We start from the raw sequence: 18,427 nt of genomic DNA, 5'->3' as shown, positions 1-18,427 counted from the left end.
TAAAGGGAAACCATTTCTGCGCCTGTGATGCATCCCTCTCCACTGTGGGCATTTCCTCTTGGAAAATGCGCCGAGACAGAAATGCCCATCCAGTGTTCTCATCGCCGTGCTCTGAACGTGAAGGCCAACTTGGCATTTCTCTAATTCCCCATTTCCAGGTGCTCTTCATGTTGTAGGTTTGTTGTTAAACTGCTCTTACATGCTCAGTTGAATAACGCTTTTTTTTTTTTTATTATTTTTTTTTTTTTTTTAACCAGGTGAACTAGATTGAATTTGCTGGTGTTCTATTCAAAATAGCAGATGGCAGTGCATATTCCCCCTTTAGTACGTAGCAGACAGCCTAAGCTTGTCTGGTTGTATCAGTGGTATGTATGCTAAAGAGGTTCTGGACTTCTAGCAAGGTGGCTATAGTGCACATAGCCACATCGACATAAAAGTGCAAGTGTATTTTGAAGTATCACCAGAGTCCTCGAAGTGAATTCACAATTCATGCAGAGCACAGTTGCTAGTTTTGCCAGTTTTATATACCTAGTTACAAAAACGTCTCCAGAGTTAGCTCGAAATCTGGTAGGTGGCTTTTCCGTGTAAAAAATCTGCTAAGTACTTATGCTCACACCTAATGGCAGTCTAAGCATCTTGTAAACAGTTCATTCTGATGATGGAGAACTCTCTTGACAAACTGGTTCTCTCACAACACAAAACACTGAATGCATTCATATCATCTGTAGGCACTAATTGCTTCATAGGATAAGGCCAAAATTATCTTAAAAAACAATTCTACCTCAAATTTACCCATATTCCTATTTGCTTTTCGCTCACCCCAGTCCCCCACTGTGCATTTAATGATAACATTTTCATTCATTACTTCAGTTTGAGTACCTTTGACTCACTAGAAGAATCATTGTTTATGTAACTGCGGCTGAACAAAAAAATAACAGTGGCAGTATATATAAAGGGAAAAGTGGAAGGCATAATACACAAGTAGTGCATACATTCTGTTCTGTCTAACAGCACGGAGAAGAAAATGTGACAAAAAGTTTTGTCAAGTGAATTTAGTAATGAAGGCATCTTGGGTATTAAGACCAGGTGAAGAATATAGCCTAAGGGTGGACTGTAATAGTTGACACTGTGATACTCTGGCCCACAGAGTTTTTAGTTTATTTCATATGTACAGCAAAATGAACATGTGAAGCAGATATGTTTATATTGTTCGTATTTTGCTTCTTCCAGACAATAATGAATTGTAGCTTTGGTAATGATCTGTATATAAGCAGATGTACCCTTGTGTTCTGTTCTTCTTTGTTATTTTAGGTTGTTTTGTTTTATGAATACAACTTTTAAGAACAAAATTTTATGTTCTTGTGATGTCCACAAGGTGCCATCCTCCGATCTTTTCTTCTTCAATATCTGCAGGTTTGGGCACACATTTTTCCAATGTTCATAATAGAACAGATCTTAAGAATAAGGTAAATGTTTGCTTAAGAACCACATGGTTAGTAGTTTCTTGGAAGTATAACTTGTGACTTATATCTCATCCTGTCAATTGTTTTGTTAATAGTCCTTCTCAGAAGTGACGGGTCACTGTGATCCAGCTGTACATTATTCATCCTCGATGCATATTTTTTCTTTTGATACAAATTGTACTAAGTTCAGATTGGAAGGTGGATTTTACATAAGCAGAATTTAGTCACCTGTATTCAAATTTATGAGGTATTTCTTCAAGAAGGACAGTTGAATTTTAGTCACAAACATGTTCCAAGAAAAGCAGTTTGATAGGTCATACCTGCAGTTAGAAAACTCAGGCACTATTTCACAGAGCTGAAAAAGAACTGCCCTGTACTGATAATGTATTTTTACAGCTGTTGTCGCTAGTGAAAAGTCCCAAAGTATTTTTCTACTGTACATGTAACCATAGAAACCAAAATAAAGAAAAGAGAGCAGGTGTCATGTGTCATCAGTGCAAGCTTTCTTTTGTCCAGGAATAGGCTGCATGGTCCCTCACCTCTATTCTCTTCACAGAATATTGAAAAGGCCTCATTAATTTTCAAGCTGCAAGGGAGAAAGGTGCAGCACCTAAGCAACAGCATCAGAAAGAGAAGATGAAAATGGTGGTCCTGGTGACTGAGGAAGGAGGTAGCAAAGCAAATGTCAGCAATATTTTTTCCTGCTTGTGTGTTATTATTCATTAACAACATTCTCTTCTTACCTGCCTTGAGCTGTACCTCAATTTCTCCAGAAGACCTTGAGCAGCGTGCTGGAAAGACAACGGCTGGCCTTCCAGCGCTGTTCACACATTAAGCAATGACTGAACCACCATGACAGGTTCTGTGAAAACTCACTGTAGAAAGGAACTTGACGTTTATAATATTCCTGCCAACACATCTTCCACACACGTGCAAGGCACGTCTTACAGCACTGCCAGCTCAGTAAGGTGAATGTGCTCGGTGTCTTGCTGAAAACATGAGCAGACACTAATGAAACCTGCTGGAGTGACCCATCCTGGCCTATGCTGTGTGGGTGTGAATGATATGACAGAGATAACTTTGCAACCTGTCAGAAGAAGATAAATGTTTCTGGTTAGACACACACGCGCGCGCACACACACACACACAAATAAAAAAAAAATAAAAAATAAAAAGCCACCACAGTATGGGAGGGAGGAGGGTCCACTCCAAGAACAGAATTTTTTCCCCATGGTGTTGCTTGAAAGTGGGGTGCCCTGCACCTCAGGGGACATAAGATTTACTTGCTATATTCTAATTTTATGTTATCTTATTAAAACATCTATTTTATTAAGCCTTTTCTTGTGCTGTTCCTACTGAGATCCTGAAACAACTCTTCTTTGTCACCTCCTCCTGCACCCAGGTGCAGAACAGCAACCATTTAAGATAATACTGGAAAATATTAGTCCATGTATTTTATTCATGGTCAACATAATAGAACTCCCAGAGTTAAGGTATCCTAGCATTTTTGTAATTACTCAAGAATAATGTAGAAAGTACTTTTATGAAGGTGGTGTACTGAGAGATTGCCTAGAGGGACAAATTTTGCTAAAAAATAGCTGACTTGTTGAAAAGTATTTTACTGATCCCAGTAACCCTGCTATAAAAACAAGAATCCCACAAAGTCAGACCAGGTACAGCAAAAGCACCTCATACTGAAAAATCAAAATTAACAAAAGCGCTGCGATTTGCAGAGAAATTTGACAAAATTTCACCATGTCACAAAAAAAATAAATAAATAAAAAATGTGGAATGATGATATTCCAAGTTGAAAGCTTGATGACATAGAAAGATCAAAATAAAGACAAGAGTCGAATGCTGTATGTTAATAATGCTAATAATATCAAAATGAGCTTCAGCTCCATCGTTTTACACTGTCATTAAAGCTATTTGGATATGCTGGAAAGAAAAAAAAAAAAGTGTTCATACTGTTGTAGAAATAACAGGCTACAAATTAGATCAGGTCAGAACAGATGTGGTATATTACTATAGCTATAGAAGGGAAAGAGCAGCAGCATGACAGGCTGCTGTTGTGAACTCCGCCCAAATGAGAGTTCATACGCCTTGGGGTTATACAACACCTTCTTCACCAAAACCATAAGCAGGGTATGGTAGATAACAACACTGACAAATCCTTCGGATAAGAAGGCTCTAGATAGTACATCCTTTAACAAATAACTCATTTTATGAATAATCTGCTCCTTTGCTAATTAAATTGTGCTGACTGGCAAACCCACTATCTGCAAATGTTTCTTAGCTACTTGATGTTTCTTGACTAACTTTGTGAGAAAGAAATTAAACTGGAATTTAAATGACAAAAAAAAAAAAAAAAAAAAAAAAAAGCAGTGAAATAGTCAATAAACCATAGAAAATCAAATGAAAGGCTTGAGCATAGCATTGCAGAGACAAAGTCTGCAGTCTTTTAGAAGGAGCCTGCAATTAACTGGCAGTAATTTACCAGCTGTCCTGGTTGACTGGGAGGTCGCAGTTAACTGGAGGCTGGTGAATGTGACTCCAATCTACAAGAAGGGCACGGAGGATCCAGGGAAGTACAGGCCTGTCAGTTTGACCTCAGTACCAGGGAGGGTGATGGAGCAGATCACCCTGAGTACCATCACATGGCACAATCGAGTGATCGGAAGCAGCCAGCATGAAGAGCAGGTCCTGCCTGACAAACCTGATCAGATGACCCACATAGTAGATCAGGGAAAGGCTGTTGCCTACCAGGATTTAGTAAAGTGTTTGATGCTCATTCCCATGTTCTCCTGGAGAAACTGACTGCTTGTGGCTTGGACAGGTGTACAGCTCGCTGGTGAAGAACTGGCTGGGCAAACAGGCTCAAAGAGTCACAGTGAATGGAGTTCAACCTCGCTGGAGATCAGCCACCAGTGGCGCGTCCCAAGACTCAGTAGTGGGGCCAGTTTTGCTTAACATTTTTATCAATGGTCTCTACAAGAGGACTGAACACACCTTCAGTATGTTTGTGGATGATACCAAATTAGGTGGGACTTAGGAAACTTTGTTAGTGTTTCAGGAAGAGCCTGACTGATTCCCTTCATTGTTTTGATTTCCCTTCGTGGTTAAAATGCAGGCTTTTCCAGGCCATACCAGAAGCATCTTTCATCACTCTTGCTACAGATGTTGGCAAGAGAAGAAGTCATTCATTTCTCAGGCAGTCAGGTTAATGCCAGACTTGCTTCTCATTTCTACAGTGCAATCATCAAGTCATGTTTTTTAACTGGGTCAAAGTAGCAAAAGTTAATCTAAGTGGCACAATGAAAGGACCCTAATTTCCCTGTACATGTTCTGTGGCTAACTTCAAGAGGTGAGATGTGCTCAAAGTTGATGAGCAGCTGTGAACCAGGGTGAGTAGAGGAAGAACAGCAAAAAGGGAAGAGGCTATGAGGATTTGTCAGACACTGCACCTAGGGAATTATCCTTCTCTCATCCTTTCATTTTGAATGAATGTCGTATTCTGTAGCTGACGAAGCTTAGAAGAAGTGACTTCAAAGCCTTTCACTAGACTGTAAACAAAATGTATTTTTCATATACTATAAGGGATATGACTGAAAAGGGCAGAACAGTGTTGACTGTATGAAACATGAGGAATACAGATGATCAGGATAAGGAAAATAATCAGTAACCCAATCATTTCACTTCTGCTGAGTGCATCCAGCCCCTGACAGCAATCCTTCTCAGTATGAAGCCAGCAGAGAGAGTAAGGCAGTATGTCTGACACTCGTCTTATTTCAGCTCAGCATCAATTCCATATTTACATGTAATCAGTTTTCCAACATTGAAATGATTTTTGAAATGCAAAATATTTTAAAAGTCCCAGAAAGTCTTAGGCACTTGAACTTATGGTTAGAATGTCATCTGCTGCCTCAATCCTTCATGAACCTGTAACCCTGGAACTGGAGGAAAACAGCTAAGAAAAAACAATATTCCTTGAGATGTTACTTAGGCAAGCTCTGCCCTTCCCACAGCCTCTTTTTCCAAAGTTTCCATGACTTCTGCCATCCCACAGGGAACGTAACCTGTCTCAGCATCTGAGAGTTTGATAAGAGGGGGGTAAGAAATAGTATCTTTTGTTAATTATATACCAGTAGATCTTTGGAGACAGTTTTTATGTGCTGCAATCACAAAGACCAAACATTGTTGCTATGAGATACTTGCTGGGCAAGAGTCAGGTGAAATCTCTCTGGCGTAGGTAGGTTTTACTGAGATCCCTGCCCAGGGGCTCTAGCAACTTTGAAGAAATATGCCCAAAGAAAGCAGACAGGGACAATCTTCTTAGAGAAAAATCACTCTCCTGAGCAAGTCAGGATGATAACAGTTGCTGCTTTTCATTCCAGCCTATTCTGGTCTCAGACCTGCAGAACTGTTTGGTCCCTGTGGCTACACCACTCTTGCTTATCCGTGTATTTCCCAAGTCCTGTTCTTTGCATATCAAAATTCTGAAGATCCCACCTGAGCCTTCTGCTCTCAAGGCTGAGCAGCCTCATCTTTCTCAGCCTTTCCACATAGGAGAGGTGCTCCAGTTCTTTATCTTCTTTGTAGTTCTTTGCTGGACTCTCTCCAGTAGCTCCCCTTGTACTGGGTAGCCCAGAACTAGACACAGAACTCCAGGAATGGATTCACTGGTGTTTAGTAGATCACCTCGCTTCATGCACTGGCAATACTTTGCCTAATGCAGTCTAAGATACCATTGGCCTTCTCTGCAGCAAGGGGACATTGCTGGCTCATGTTCAACATTCTGTTCACTAGGATCCCTGGTCCATTTTCTGTCTGTCTCCTTTCAAGCTGTGTGGCCCCCAGCACGTACACTCTGCACTATCATCATCAGGGTCATCTCCAGTTTGAAACACACTCACCTAAAAGTTGGAATTAATGTTGAGTCCTTCTATCCCTGAAGACTCATTTCTGTTTTATTCAATTATTTCGATTCTATTTTAGAAAACATTAAAAACGTTTTACAGGCTTTCAAGTTAATCTGTATTAAAAACAAAACAAAACAAAAAAACTATAAAGGGTAGTACATGTATGTCTCATGGCAGCTTCTTCTCCTTGAACGAAGCCTACATGCAGTGCCTATGCTCCAGCACTTGGTGGTGTCTTCTGCCAGAATAGTAAGTCTCTGGCTTCCTAGAGCACTATTAAGTCGTATTATGCTCTCAGTAGCTCTAAGTACAGCAAAGATCATCGACATTGTAAGGGAATCCCATCACTTCCCTGTTTCTATCAAGTTAGCAGCCTTGATGCCAGCGACATTTGGCCTTTTGTCTCCATACTTGTTTGTCAGTGATAAATCTTTTCCCTTCACTGTATGTGCTTAGCAATCTGTGGGTGTCTGGGGAAGGTAGAGGCCATCTCAGCATGCTGCTCTTTCTTTAAGAAAGCACTGGCAGCAATAATTCTAAACAAGTAGCATTTATATCAATTATAATCAAGAATCTACATCAATCAAGTAGCTGAAAAACACCTTTATATTAATTAGTGTTAGCTATCTTTTCTTTAAAGTTCCAGCCTGCAGACAATGAGCATGTAGTAGCTGTAGTGCAAGTGAGAATAAGATCTCTTGTATCTACCTTTTTTTCTTCCATTACACTTTTCAAACTTTAGCAGAATTTTTTGCATCTGTGAAATATGGAAAAGGCATATTATAAAGAAAATTGCTTTCCTTAGAAAAAGGAAAAACTGCTCTGCCTCCAATAGTGTGCCACAGAGGAGAGGGGAAGTAACAACTACCATTAACGTAACATTATGAGGGGCAGCAAAGAGGTCAAACCACATTTTGGGGCACATTATACATAGCATGATCAGCCAGTCAAAAGAGGTGATTATCCTACTGTATTTAGCAATGATGGGGAAAAAAAAAAAAAAAAAAAAGAAAGAAAAAAAAAAAAAAAGAACATAGCACACCATTATGGACACTAGTGTTTGGTGTTTGTTTCCCAGCAGATACCAACACTACAGCCCCTATGTCCAGGGCAGGTGGAGTGACTGTACTGGTTAAACCCATAACTATTAAGTGTAGCATCCCACAGTGACTGCACAGGCAAACAAGCAGTTTTCCAAAGCAAATCAGTGTTGAGCTTCAAGTAAAGGGCTTTCCTCCATCACCTGCTCCTTCCTGTTTTTGTTTGTTTGTTTGTTTGTTATATTTATTTTTTGTTTGTTTGTTTGTTTTTCCCCAGAGTTTCATGGTATCTTGAATTCCAGTTACCTGAAAGATGTTCAGTTGAGTCCTCAAGACTCCAGCTTCACTCTTGCAAAATTATTATCATTAGCTAGCTCTATGACACGAGTTGCTTCCCCAATACTTCACTCATTGCTTCTTTTAAGATTGATATAATGAGGTATGTTTTTTCAAGAGAAACACAAAACAGGGAGAGAATTAGAAATTAGATGGAAGTGGAACTTCCAACCATAATCCAGGGACTGAAAACTAATAACTTTTCAAGATCTGCCTTCATCTACATCAGTAATTTAAACGTGCCAGAAAATATTTCTTCTCTTTCTCTGAGAAGGCAAATTTCTTTCAATTTCTCCTTTACTACAAATTAAGGTCCTTTTACTTCATACACATTATGTACATCCTGTTAAAGAGGTGATTAGTTTGTAGATATGTCCTTACCTCCTGGGTAATTTTCTCAGTTCATGTTTTGCTCTGGTCTAATGTAAAGTATTATCTCTGTCTCTTATTTTTGGCCTCTGAACTTAGCAGTCATGCCCCCACCAATGTTTTTGTACTGTTTAAAAACAGACTTGTGTTTATATTCCAAATAAACGTCTAATCTCTTTAAATGCTACCATGAGCATTATTTTAAATCCATGTTCTTCCTTGTGCACTCAAATCTGTGAAAGTCAGAGTGATATCTTGGTTTACCAGGCTATCTGTGTTTTCAAACATGTAGAAGATCTAAGTCATCACTGTCAGCAAGGTTTTAAAGTAGAAGAGGAAGAGTTCGTTACTAATAGATAGCAAGATAAAGCAATAACTACACAGAAACTTCTTGTTGTTTCAGGCTTAAGATCAGAAAACCAGTTTTACCATCAAGGCAATAGCCCTGGTCTGAAGTCCACTGATAATAACAAGAAGCTTCACATTTCTTTGGTTAATCTTGCATCACATCCTAAAGGTCTGATTACTTTCCCACTGAAGGCCTAGAGAGTTACATAACCTATTTTGAAAAGGCAAACAACTCAAGAATTTTGTCATATAATGGAGTCTAGTGTATTTAAAAAACTGGCAGTTAAAATTATTTTTGGATAATAAGCCCAGCAGTTAGTTGCTGAGAAGGTTTCTCAGGTGAACAGAAGCTTTCTTAGGATTTTGCTCATGCTGAAGATCTCATTGGTATGATGAAACAGCCAGATTTGTGCTACTTTGCACAGGACAGCTCATAAAACAATTAGTTTAACTGCACATACATTTCCCACAGTCATCAAACACATTTAGAAATGGTTTCACAGCAGGATTTAACTTGTGAATGCTAGGAAATAAAAATGAGGATAACACCATGATCTCCCAGCATGGCTTATCCTGGCCTCTAACAGTTCCCTGTTCATTTCTAGTGATCTCACTACTGAAGTCAGTAGATCCATACTTGGTGAGGGGTTTTGATATACGTGTGATGAAGTAGGCACCCACAAAACTTGGCTTGAAGGATACAAACCACCCATGCCATGGAAATAACATCTTTTTGAAAAACCATCTGAATTCAATATATTGATTGCCATCTGAAAGACCTTCCAACACATTTGATAGTAAAGCATAAGACAACAATGTTTCATACCTGTTGGTCTGGAAATGACAGAAGAAAGCAGAAGATCACACTGTTCTGCATATTTTTATTTTATTTTATTTTATTTTATTTTATTTTATTTTATTTTATTTTATTTTATTTTATTTTATTTTATTTTATTTTATTTTATTTTATCATTTAAATTATTAATTAATTACATGAGTACATCCCAGCTACCCCTACAGCCAAGAAGGGGTCACAAGCAAGGTCTGACTTCCAGACCTTCCCATACAGTAGATGACCTTTTGTAATTTGAGGTATAGACATAAGAATTGGTAGAAGCATTGAACAGGTCTCCTGCAGTAAGTATTTCCTTGTTTATGGGTAATGCAACTCTTTATGAGACAATACTGAAAGTACAAACTTTATTGAGCAAAGGAACAGTTTTTCTCAGGCTATTTTAGAAAGTCAGAAAAGGCATCCTTGTCTCCTGACTGTGGCTGGAAAATTCAAGTAACAGTTGAGCAGGTACAATGGAGAAATATGTCACCACACTTCAGCTATGTAATGCAGTCCAGGACAGTTACAACAAGGCCTAAGGGGCAGGCAGACTTGCCTAAAACCAAGCTGAAAGCCTGAACCCCTTGGCCAAATAGGGTGGTGTGAGCAAAAGCTTTCCTGAATGTCCATCAGACTGGAGAACTGCCAGTTCACTGAGGACACTGTTTACCCACACCTCCAAAGTGCTTCATGTGCAGGCCCAAATCAAGAAGCACAGCACCATGCTTCTTCTGCTGTGGTTCTCTGGAACCAAGAATTCTAGAGGTTAAATCAGTAGATGGGAAGCAGAACGGTTTAGTAATCTGTTCATCTGGAAAGAAAGCAACCACTTATACACTGCAACTAGCGATATGATGCTGGGTCAGAGGTTAGGAAACTGTGGAGAGGCCACAGATTATCAGTCCTGCATAGGGGTTAAATGATTGCCCTAAATCTTTGGAGATGTTTATCTACTCCCCTCTAAAAAGGCTGTAAATTTTTGTGATAAATCCCTTGAGAAAAATGTGGAAGCTGAATCTGGGAAGAGCCCAAGTTCTTTCTCAGTTAACCTGCATAAAAGCATGGATGAATTACTGTGGCAATGCCCAGCTTTGCAGGGGATTAGAATTGTTCTGGGCAAGCTGTCCCACAAGGTGCTACCTGCACCTGCAGGTAGTGAGGAGTGGCTCCTGACCTAATCAAGAAGAAATAGAGGCAAGAGGTCCCACCCAAAAATACAAGCTTTCCGTCATGAAGAAAAGTTGTATCCTATTAAAAAATAAATAAATAAATAAAATAGCTGTGTGCATCCTGTTTTTAAAGTTCAGTTAGAACTGTGCTTGCAAACAAATTGTTATCTGTGTGGGTTGATCAGCAAAGGAAAGAAAACATTTAAAAAAATAAAAAATTAAAGGCATCCCAGATATGAGGAAGAAGTTCCAAGCAGTACTCAATAAGTAGAGCTGCTCAGTCCTTAACACCAAGGGAGACGAATGTGACAAGCTGGAAGATGTCTCTACTGTTTTTATAAGCATGTTGGATGCCACTGTATGTCAGAACAGGGGTGTTTAAAAAAAAAATGCCAAGACAAACAACAAGCACTTTCAGCTTAAATCGCTTTGGACAGATGAATCTTTACTATCTTTACTGACTTAAATGTCTGTCAATACTGAGGAAGGTGAGAGAAGCAAGAAAGCAAGAAGGGAAGAAGGAAGGAAAGAAGGAAAAGAAGAAGAAAGGAAGGAAGGAAGAAAGAAAGGAAGGAAAAAAGGAAAGAAAAAAGAAAGGAAGAAAGGGAGAAAGAAAGGGAGAAAGAGAGAAAGAGAGAGAGAGAGAAAGAAAGAAAGAGAGAAAGAGAGAAAGAGAGAGAGACAGAAAGAAAGAGAGAAAGAAAGAGAGAAAGAAAGAGAGAAAGAGAGAGAGAGAGACAGAAAGAAAGAGAGAAAGAAAGAGAGAGAGAAAGAGAGAAAGAGAGAAAGAGAGAAAGAGAGAAAGAGAGAAAGAGAGAAAAGAGAGAAAGAGAGAGAGAGAAAGAGAGAAAGAAAGAGAGAAAGAGAGAAAGAGAGAGAGAAAAGAGAGAAAGAGAGAGAGAGAAAGAGAGAAAGAAAGAGAGAAAGAGAGAAAGAGAGAAAGAAAAGAAAGAAAGAAAGAAAGAAAGAAAGAAAGAAAGAAAGAAAGAAAGAAAGAAAGAAAGAAAGAAAGAAAGAAAGAAAGAAAGAAAGAAAGAAAGAAAAAGAAAGAAAGAAAGAAAGAAAGAAAGAAAGAAAGAAAGAAAGAAAGAAAGAAAGAAAGAAAGAAAGAAAGAAAGAAAGAAAGAAAGAAAGAAAGAAAGAAAGAAAGAAAGAAAGAAAAATAATTTTGTGTGGCAAAGGGGGTGAGAAGCACACAGAGGCACTTTGATACTTGAAAATTACACAGAAAGGGGCGAAGCAGTTTATTCTCCCTCTTTGGATTTGAAGGGAGGTCTGGAGATACTTTCAAAAAATCAAGCTCCTTTCAGGAACCTGGAGCTAGATGAATAGAATGAAGGTCTAGGCAAAATCTGAAAGCATTTAGTGTCTTTCTTGTGCCCAGCCCAACCCATGCAGCACACGTACAGCCTGGGCTGGCAGACAGCTGGTGGACATGACCCTGGGAGAGGGGCAGTCATGATGTGAAAGTATCATGATGTGAAAGCCCATCCTCGGGTAGCACCAGCTGGCCAGCAAGGCACAGCCTGGTCCAGAGGCATGGTGAAGGGGTGATATGCTCCTGACACAGCCATGTCTGTGGGATGAGGTAGACTTGAGTGTGCCTCAGTGCTGTTTCCACATGTAGACAGAATGAAGCCCTGTCCCACCAGGAGAATTAGACATCCTCTAGTTAACGAGTTCTTAGGCACTTCTGACGCCAACTGGTCTACAGAGACATGCCGGAAAAGTGTAACCTGGGGCTTTATTCTGGGCCAGGGAGTTGCTGTTTCCTTAGCAAGTGCGAGCAGGAGTTTGTTTCTAGTGGCATCAGTTAGAGTTCTGGAAAAAATGATTATACAAACACTTATCTTTTGCAGCTTGTTGCCAGAGGAAAATGCTCTCAGCTGATAAATAAACAGTTCACTCTCTTTCTTTCTTAAGCATTTAGCAGAAAGAGAAAGCATTGTGTACATGCAACATGATTACAGTCTTGAGAAATGCTATTGTTCTCACAAACCCGGGAGCATTCAGAGAACTGTGTTTGTATCTTTACACCCTTTGTACATACGTGACACTTCCTGCTTTTGCAATATAACAGCAGTATGAGGAAGTGCTGAGAACACTGCAAGAAAAGCTATCCACTCACATTCAAATCTCATGTGAATTTCTATTCTGAGAAAGTGAGAGGACAAAAAATATATAATCCTGAAAACTGTGATTACAGAAAAAGTAATTTTTCCTCAGCAAATGTTACTGAACTTAGAAATGGAATGCATTTAAATGAAAGATAAATGGTTGTCCTCTTCCTTCTCAACCCCTGCTTTCTCTCCATCCAGCAAACAGATAAGGCAGCTTCCCAGGACTCAATCAGAAACTCAGAGATGGGTCATGCGTAGCACCATATGGCACAGAGGTATTTTATTTTGTCTCCTTTTGCTTCCTTGTCTCCAGACTCTCTTATTCTACCCATTAACAACATGGGAAGAGGGAAAGAAATCAGTCTTGCAATAGAAATACATCAAGTAGTGACTTTTCACTGTAGAAAGATGATAATAAGTGAGGTACTTGATGCAAAATCCTGCCAAGTGTCCTCATTAAAGACTGCTCTAGTTATCTGAGAAGAAAGGTGGAAATGATGAAGACTTTTTTGATGGTGTGGGTGGAAAGGAGCTCTTCCATCTTACAGATCAGGACTGCACAGCCTGCCTGGGAGACTGCTGCTCCAGGACACAGGAGGATTGTAGAAGCACCATGTAAAGGGCAGTTTATATTAATATAGCAAAGCAGGAAAAAAAGACACTTCTCCCTATGCTTTTTTTCTCATGTTCTTTTGATAAACATCCCCACACACAAGTATTCAGTTTAATACTTAAACAGATGAACTCATTCATGTTAGCTGTGCAGCTTTTAAGCGTGCAAGTTTTTCCTTGTACTTGCTAATAAACCTTTTCCATGGTTTATTTCCTCCTTCTTGGAATGCATTTTCTACAGGTTCAAGGTCATCATTGAAACATTTTCTTCTTTAGGAGGAAGAAAGTCTTTACCCCAAACACATATTCTTATAGGTTCCTGAGCTTAGTAAGTGTACTTCTCTCAAAATTGATTTTGAAATCAGCTTTTTTTTTTTTTTTTTTTCCTTCTTCCTCTCCCCATAGCTTCCAGATATCTCAGTGGACCTTTTGGGCTGGAAACAGAACCATGTGCTCCAAAAGCACTGGGGCTGTGCCTCCACCTCCATTTGCCCATGGTGAGGACAGGTAGCAAAGCCACCTACGTATCAGTTTTAATACAGGGGAAACAGAAGGAAGCTTGTTTTACTCTGTCTAATAACTCCTATACCGCTTAAAAACAATGAATCAACTAAGTTACCTGGCAAAATTGTAACACTTTCTCCCAAAATTTTAATTTAAAATGGCAATGGCCCTTGGTGTGCTGGACATCACACAGCACTTACATACCATCTGTAGCTTACTGTGCACAGCCCATACAACGCAGCAGTAACACATTATGCAGTAGAAACACCACCAGTGCCACTACATCTTGTTAACATCAGTAATGTGCTCTTACATGGAAACACTTATTGTTTCCAGACACTCCATACTTAACTGAATATAGCAGGAATGGGAGACATCCTAAGATTCCTGACAAATCATCACAAAGTCTGGTAAGCCCATACTTTGCAGGACAGGTGGAAAACATGGGATGAAAAGGACTATCAAATGTAAAATTCAGAATATAACTGACATAAAGTGTTGAACATTTCAGTTCAGTAAGTGAAAGACACTGAACAAAGTTACTGAATTTGAGTTTCTGAAATTTTGTTTACTGAAATAAGTAACTGAAATTCAGGTACTTCTGCCAGGTAATGCATTTACTTTGTCTTGTACACTTGATTTGAATGGGATGGTTGTCCAAACTATGCCATAAATTCAGTGCATTTTATGCACTTATAAATAAAGTGGTCATCTGCTGTTGCAGATACTTTAGTATTAAAAGCAAAGCAAAAGGACTCATTATTTTGGGTCACAAATCAGATGCTGAATGAGGTGATCTATAATATTTTGTTCCAAAAATACCCATTCCAGAAAATCCACTTGAGATAGCTGAAACATTTCTTGGTCAAAGTTGAAGCACTCATCTGATCCAATATGATCTTCTCTGTGGCCCTAGATTTTTATTAACAGTGCCAAGCAATTGCATTTTGGATATATGTTTATATATACACATATTCAACTACAGTTTAAGATTACTTCAATAAATCCTATACTTCACCTGTCATTTTGAGGACACCTTTTGTCTCAGATCATATAGTGTTTATTAACTAAAGTAGTATTTGGAATACAGTTTATTTTTATTTATATCTCACTTTTATTTTTGAAAACAAGAAGACATAAATTGTCCTTTATATGACCCAATCTGAAGTTTTCTTTATCTAAGTCATATTTAGAGCTCACAGAACATTCAGATTTTCTTTCAATCTGCTCTGATTTACTAATATAATATTAGCATTTCTCGATTCCTGTCTTGAATTGAGTCAGATGTTTGTTGTTTAGACAGAAACACAAACATATATATGTGTACATAAGCTTGTAACAGACCAATTTTGACAAATGGGAAATTATGAATGAATGTAGGATTTGCAGCAGGGTGTGGGAGTATGTTGGAGTGATGGGTAAAATTCTTGTGTGTAAATATCTCAGTGTAAACATATTTCTTGATGCAGCAGAGAATGTATTCTAAAACTAATAGACACTGGGAAAAAAAAAATAGGTAATACAAATTCCTAATGCTAACAATGCAAACATCATACTTTTAAAAATTTTGTCCCCTGTAGAAAGCTGCATCTATCAGCTGGTGATAGATGTGATTTGGGTATCAGGCAAACCTTTACCTTCACTGAAGTAAAGAGCTTCTCACATAATGTACTTGTTTGGCACCTGCACACCTAGGGTATTTTATGCCTGGCAAGCTTAGCAGTACTGTAAAATATGATGCTTGTGATCCCAGGTCAACAGTGGCATATTTAATGAAAGCTGGCTGGTCAGTGGTGAACTTTATTATTGTTTCTCAAGGAAGCAGAGCTATATCTACTTAAAGAGGCTCAAACTTGCTGGGCTAATTATTCCCGTAACAAACTTTAAAAACATGTCCAACTCTGATTCACATACATCATTCTTGTATTCTGCAGTCACAAAGTCACAATGTGTTAGGAAAAAAAAAAATCCTTCTTTTTACTAGCTCTATTTTCAATTTTATTACTAACTTTTTTTTGTGCGGGGTCATTGCACTAATGTTTAAAAATAAATAAATAAATAAATAAAAATTCCTGTAAGATCACTACATCCTTGGAACTAATTTTCTGCAGAAGCAAGATGTATACAGTCAGCTGGGGACTGGCTGCCTCTGCCTGTGGCAGACAGTATCCCTCAGGATATCATCGGGAATAGTCAGCATGGATTCACCAAGGAGAAGTAATGCTTGACCAACTGGTTGAGCTTCTACAATGAAATGACAGGCCTGGTAAAGGAGGGAAGAGCAGTGGATATTGTCTACCTGGACTTCAGTAAGGACCAAAATCCTCCACAAGGCACTCACAGCCAAGCAGTTGTTGTATTGGCTAGATGAGCAGACAGTGAGGTGGACTAAAAACTGTTTGAAAGGCTGGACCCAAAGAGTGGTGATCAGAGGCACAAGGCCTAGTTGGAGGCCAGGAACCAGTAGTGCACCCCAGGGGTCAATACTGGGTCCAGTTCTGTTTAACATCTTTATTAACAGACCGGATAATGGGTCAGAGTGCACCCACAGCAAGTCTGCAGATGACACAAAATTGGGAGGAGTGGCTGATATGCTTGAGGGTTGTGCTGTCATCCAGAGGAACATGGGCAAGCAGGAGAAGAGGTCTGACAGGAACCTCAAGGAGTTCAATGAGGAAAAATACAAAATCCTGCACTCAGGCAGGAACAGTTCCAGGAACCAGTACCTGCTGGAGGCCAGCCAGTTGGGGAACTGCCAGGCAGAAAGTGGTTTGGGGGGTCCTGGTGGACATCTGTGGTGGTTTCACACTGATGAGCAGCTAAACCTCACCACCTTGCTCTCTCATTGCCCCTCCTCAAAAGAACAGGGGGAGAAAATACAATGAAAAAAAAAACAAAAACAAAAACAAAAAAAAAACCCTCACAGTCTGAGATAAGGACAGTTTAATTAAACAATGAAACAAAACAAACAAACAACAAAACAAGCAAAGGTAATGTGGAAGCAAAAGGAGAAAACAATCCCATCAGCAAGCAGTGTTCGGAGACACCTTGGGAAGCAGTGCCTCATTATTTGTAGTGGTTGCTGAGGAAGACAGATGCTTTCGTAACGAGTGACCCCTCTTTCTTCTTCCTCTTTCTCAGCTTGAGCACGATACCACATGATATGGAATATCCCTTTAGTTCATTTAGGTCAGCTGTCCTGGTGATATCCCCTCCTCACCTGTTGCTCAGCACCAGCCTGCTGGGTTTTGCAGTGGGGGATGGAGGCACAGCCTGGAAACTGTTCCAGCACAGCTCAGCAATAGACAAAACATGGGTGCAATATCCATGCTGTTCTAGCTACAAAGCACAGCACTCTATGAACTGCTGTGGGGAAAGTAAACTCCATCCCAGCCAGTCTCAGCACAATACCAAGTTGAACATGAGCCAGCAATGTGCCCTTGCTGTGAAGAAGGACAATAATATCCCATGCTGCATTAGGCAAAATATTGCCAGTAAGTCAAGGGAGGTGATCCTTTCCCTCCGCTCAGCACTGGTGAAGCCACACCTAGAGTCCTGTGTCCAGTTCTGGGCTCTACAGTACAAGAGAGACAGGGACATACTGGAGAGAGTCCAGCAAAGGGCTACAAATAAGACTAAAGGACTGGAGCATCTCTGCCATGTGGAAAAGCTGAGAAAGTTGGTTTAAAGTACTGTTTTGGAGCCTGGAGGACAGAAAGCCCAGGGGGGTCTTATCCATGTGTATAGACACCTGCCAGGGTGAAGTAAAGAAGATGGAAAGATGGAAACGGACTTTCCTCAGTGATTCCTGGAGAAGACAAGGCTCAGGGAGGATCTCATCAATGTGTATAAATAACTGAAGAGAGGGTGCACAGAAGATGGAGCCAGGCATCTTTGAGTGGTGCCCAGTGGCAGAACAAGAGGCTGCGGGCACATACTGGAATACAGGAGGTTCCATCTCAACATGAGAAAACACTTTCTTTCTGTGAGGGTGTCCAAGCACTGGCACAAATTGGCCAGAGAATTTGGGCAGTCTCTCTCTTTGGAGATCTTCAAAAGCCATCTGTATGTAGTCCTGAGCAACCTGCTCTGGGTGGCCCTGCTTGAGCTGGAGGTTGGACCAGATGGCCTCCAAAGGCCACTTCCAAACTCAAACATTCTCTGTTTTCGTGAAATACAATGCATGGGTTTGAGTCTCTCCCAACCAACCTATTTAAATGTTTTTGGTTACAGACCAAAATAGGACTCATCTCTCATGAGACTGTGCTTCCCATCCAGCCTGCAAAGTTTGAAAAGCCTTTTTCTCAGGCTCAGTTGGTACTTTTGCTTCTCAGCTAAAATAAGAAAATATAACAATGTGACTGCCAATAAACGATAAAAATAACGAGAAATATTGCCACATCTATACAAATTTGAATATTAGGCTGTAAGTGTGTACTGGATTGTGTTTTAACCAAAATATGTCATTCTTCCTAGTTCTGAACTGAGTGAGCCATGAAGATGCAGTGTCTTTCCTGAGTAGAGGGTTGAGACAGATAGCATCACGTATCAGTTTTTGAGGGTGATGTGAGGTCTCCTGTGGTTTGCACACTCCGAAGTGGATTATGTTTGTATAACATAATAGGGGATTTGTAATCAGAAGTTGTACACCGGAATAAAGAATCAAGTAAGAAGTACAGTTGAGCGAATGAGGTTTAGTGACAATAAAGTCT

General features: G+C 39.7%; 1 long non-coding RNA gene across 1 annotated transcript in view; it reads right to left on the bottom strand.

The window, feature by feature from the left end:
- Positions 1–12,256: 12,256 nt before the first annotated feature.
- Positions 12,257–18,427, bottom strand: part of LOC309889889 — a 28,900-nt gene continuing 22,729 nt past the window's right edge. Inside the window, exon 5 of the long non-coding RNA XR_014319332.1 lies at positions 12,257–12,300. This is a non-coding gene — a long non-coding RNA (uncharacterized lncRNA). The remainder of the gene's footprint in view (positions 12,301–18,427) is intronic.

The sequence above is a fragment of the Aythya marila genome, assembly GCF_965140915.1.
Source record: "Aythya marila genome assembly, chromosome: Z".
NCBI classification, from domain to species: Eukaryota; Metazoa; Chordata; class Aves; order Anseriformes; family Anatidae; genus Aythya; species Aythya marila.
This window is presented reverse-complemented; position numbering and strand designations above follow the sequence as displayed.